Source organism: Daphnia pulex, chromosome 3, assembly GCF_021134715.1.
Source record: "Daphnia pulex isolate KAP4 chromosome 3, ASM2113471v1".
Classification (NCBI taxonomy): Eukaryota; Metazoa; Arthropoda; class Branchiopoda; order Diplostraca; family Daphniidae; genus Daphnia; species Daphnia pulex.
The window spans coordinates 7,429,749-7,432,954 of NC_060019.1; the positions used below are offsets into that span (position 1 = coordinate 7,429,749).

The window sequence follows — 3,206 nt, forward strand, 5'->3', positions numbered from 1 at the left end:
AATGGCAAAACCTGCTCTCCCAGGAACGGCCAGACCAAATAATCGACCGTGATGAGGATAACGAGCTTAACCTTCATTCGCTCATCAGAGACGCTCTGCCACTGCCTCTGAGCTGCTTGGCTGCTCGAGTCTTACGCCAAAGTGGAATTCCATTCGATGATGCAGAGAAAGTTCCACCGACTCTACAAACCTTCATTCGGCGACATTAATAAGATATTTCCGATGGAAGATGAAATTTCGTGTGTTTGGTTCTTTTGTTTCACTTTTGATACTTGTCGTCACTGTTCTGTCAGTTGATTTCAATAAATTTCATTAAATAAAAAAAAATTGTTTCGCCTATTCATTTGTTTGATTGTTTAAGGGCTCTTTTTGCCAAGTACCAAGTTGATTGTAATGAAGCTATTGAGCTAAAACAAGGTTCAAATTTGCTGCTTCTTCGCTAGTGTCACGACGACCTAAGGCACCTTCATCATTACCGTACATCCAAAATAAGTTCAAAGTTCGCCTAAAAATAAAATAATAAAATTAGACTGAATCCGAGAAAAAAAAACGATGAAATTGTAAACTTACCTTTACTAGTAAGGCAGACTGTGTGCACACCACCTGCAACTACACCCATTATAAAGTAATAACCGTAGCCTTTATTCTCTGAATATTTGATTAACAGCAATCATCGTAATCAATGATTATTGTTCGAAATAAACTTTTTACTACGATCCGATTAAATCTTTTAATCAACTTGAAAAGGCTGCTGAGAATAACTACACCCGAGTCCATTCTACTCAGTTCTATAATTTCATTTATTTCTTTTACATGTCACTTAGTGAAAAAATTTTGTTTCTATAAACCGTCACGCTTTTTTAATAGAAGATACCTTTTACAAATGTCATTATTTGATTGAATCGCCAATAAGTTAATCATCAAGAGCTGGTTCTAAAATTGATAGAAATGAATTGAATTTCAGTTATGAGACGTCTACTGAGAATTTGATCCGACGCCAAAGCGGATGAAAAAAACAACAAATTATCTCGAAGAACGAAGCACGCAAATTACAAGACTTACGGTAAGTTAAAAGACGAAAATTACATTCAACTAAATATCTTAACAATTATTTCACTAGAGGCACGGTCAAACGAACAGCGGTGCCCAGCAAAGGGGGTTAACCTCGTTCGGAAGTGGAAGTCAAACTGGAACCAACTCCGCTGCTGCAGCAGTCTTGGATGGTGTCAGAAGATGGTTCCATTAAGGCTAGGGTGGAAGTTCCAGGGAGCCGTTGGGCACTTTCGGTCTCTTCGATGGCTTTCAGTAAAACCTTTCGCACATCCCTACCAGGTGGGGCTACTTTCATGGCCTCATTTAACCCTGTGAACGAAATTTGTATTGGACGAAACATTTAAGGGTTGATTAGGAGACTTACTTGCGTCAGAGGTGGGTGCGTTCTTCGGAGTTCTTCAATTTTAGCGTCCAACGTACGCTTACGTTTGAGACTCTCATGAAATTCATCTTCGCGCAATTCGTAGTTATCACGGAGCTTGACTTCAAATGGGTCGTCACAAAGCACCATAGAAAATAGTGCAACTGACAGACGAACGTCACGATAAAGTGGCTCTATTTGTCCAGGAAGCCGAGGCTTTTTGTGCAGCGATTTTACCCACTTGAAGACGCTCACCATCTCCTGTTGGCAGGCTTCGGAAAACTGGTAACGGTAGGGGAAGCAAACGCGCAAATGGGCAATGCTGAGTGACTAGTCCACATTTGTTTGTGGCAGCCTTTATTATGTGATGTAATCAAAGTTAAATAACCGTTTTCACGAAGGAAAAATCACATTTTACGAAAATAGTTACCTCGCAATCGAAACTGATTCTTTCCTGTTTAAGATCAAGATCGTTATCAGCTAGCTTCCAATTTAATCCTTCAGCTTCAATGATGGAATGTCCGTCAAAAAGTAATGCGCAGCGTGGCAAAGACTACGGTATTTATATAAGAAAAATTACTCGGGGAAAATAGAGAGACCAATTTGGCGACTGGTGCCTTAATTTCTTGAGGCGCATCATCTTGCACGCTTTTTGTCTCAAAAGCCTTGACCAGTCTGTCATTAATGGACAATTTTGGGTTGGAAATATTTAGCATTAATTTCTGAAAAAAATTAATTTTAACTATTAAGAATACGCAACACAATAATTATTCAATTACACTTACCGTGATGGCCGGTAAAACTGGGTCAACGTGAATTTCTGTTTGAACTCCAACTGAAAACTCTGCTAAACACGGCTGCCAAGTTTTCGTTCGTGATTCGACGAATTGTGATTGCTGGTTGACCTTTCCATCTCTAGATTGAAATAGTGTTAAATCAGTTACGGTGATTTGGTAGTACCACAAAGAAAATAGCTAACCTTTCAGTAGAAGCTACGGTCTGAAGAATTTAACATGAAAACACATCTATCAGACCTTAGAGTGCAATCTGTGAGCGTGGTAAAATGCTTCCGTCTAAACTCAGATTGTTAACAGAAGCATGGACCAACTTGTTGTTGTTCAACTGGGCTACTATAGTCACATTGCTTTTGGAGACACACATAAACTAACAATTAAAAAAAGAGAGGTTTAAATTATTAGATAACATGGTTCAAAACTCACATTTCCACCTACCTGAACAAATGATGTCAGAATGGGTAAGATTTTTTCAAGCAGATTGACTCTATTTGTTTCAACTGGGTTTGGAACAGTGGCTTGAAGTGATAAATTGCTGTTAACACTGCAATCTCTTGTGAATCGGACATCTTCAATCAACAACCCCAGTAGCCTCTTGGTATCAGCGGTGAAATCTATTGCAACGAAATATTTCGTTGCACTAACTAGCCATTTTGGCTATTGCAACGAAATCTTTCGTTGCGCCACGATAATGTGATGATCCCATGACCACCTGTCCCCAGAGAATATGGTTTCGAGAAGTTTAAAAGTTTGTTTGTTGTTGTTTGACACTTTAAACTGTTGGTAGCAGACGACATAGCCATCTAGCGGATTAACATTGCCATAGGGGAACGGGTAGGGTAGTCGGATAAGGCGTCAGTTAGTAGTACTAATGTACTAACAACTTGACCCCGAGTTCGATTCCACATCCGGGTACATCCATAAAAAAAAATAAAAACAATTAAAAGAGTCTTTGACCGTAGCGTAATCGCTGCGGTATGGGGTCAGTCTCAAGACGA

At 39.4% G+C, this 3,206-nt stretch overlaps 1 long non-coding RNA gene across 2 annotated transcripts; it reads right to left on the bottom strand.

The window, feature by feature from the left end:
* Nucleotides 1–784: 784 nt before the first annotated feature.
* On the bottom strand, nucleotides 785–2,991 carry LOC124190452. Of its 2 annotated transcripts, none has more exons than XR_006872983.1 (6): nucleotides 2,647–2,991; nucleotides 2,394–2,578; nucleotides 2,200–2,329; nucleotides 1,845–2,136; nucleotides 1,418–1,769; nucleotides 785–1,362 (listed from the first exon to the last, which is right to left on the bottom strand). It is a non-coding gene; the product is annotated as an uncharacterized LOC124190452 (long non-coding RNA). The 2 variants fall into 2 exon arrangements; XR_006872984.1 differs by having other exon boundaries at nucleotides 2,449–2,578; nucleotides 2,647–2,981.
* Nucleotides 2,992–3,206: the final 215 nt, after the last annotated feature.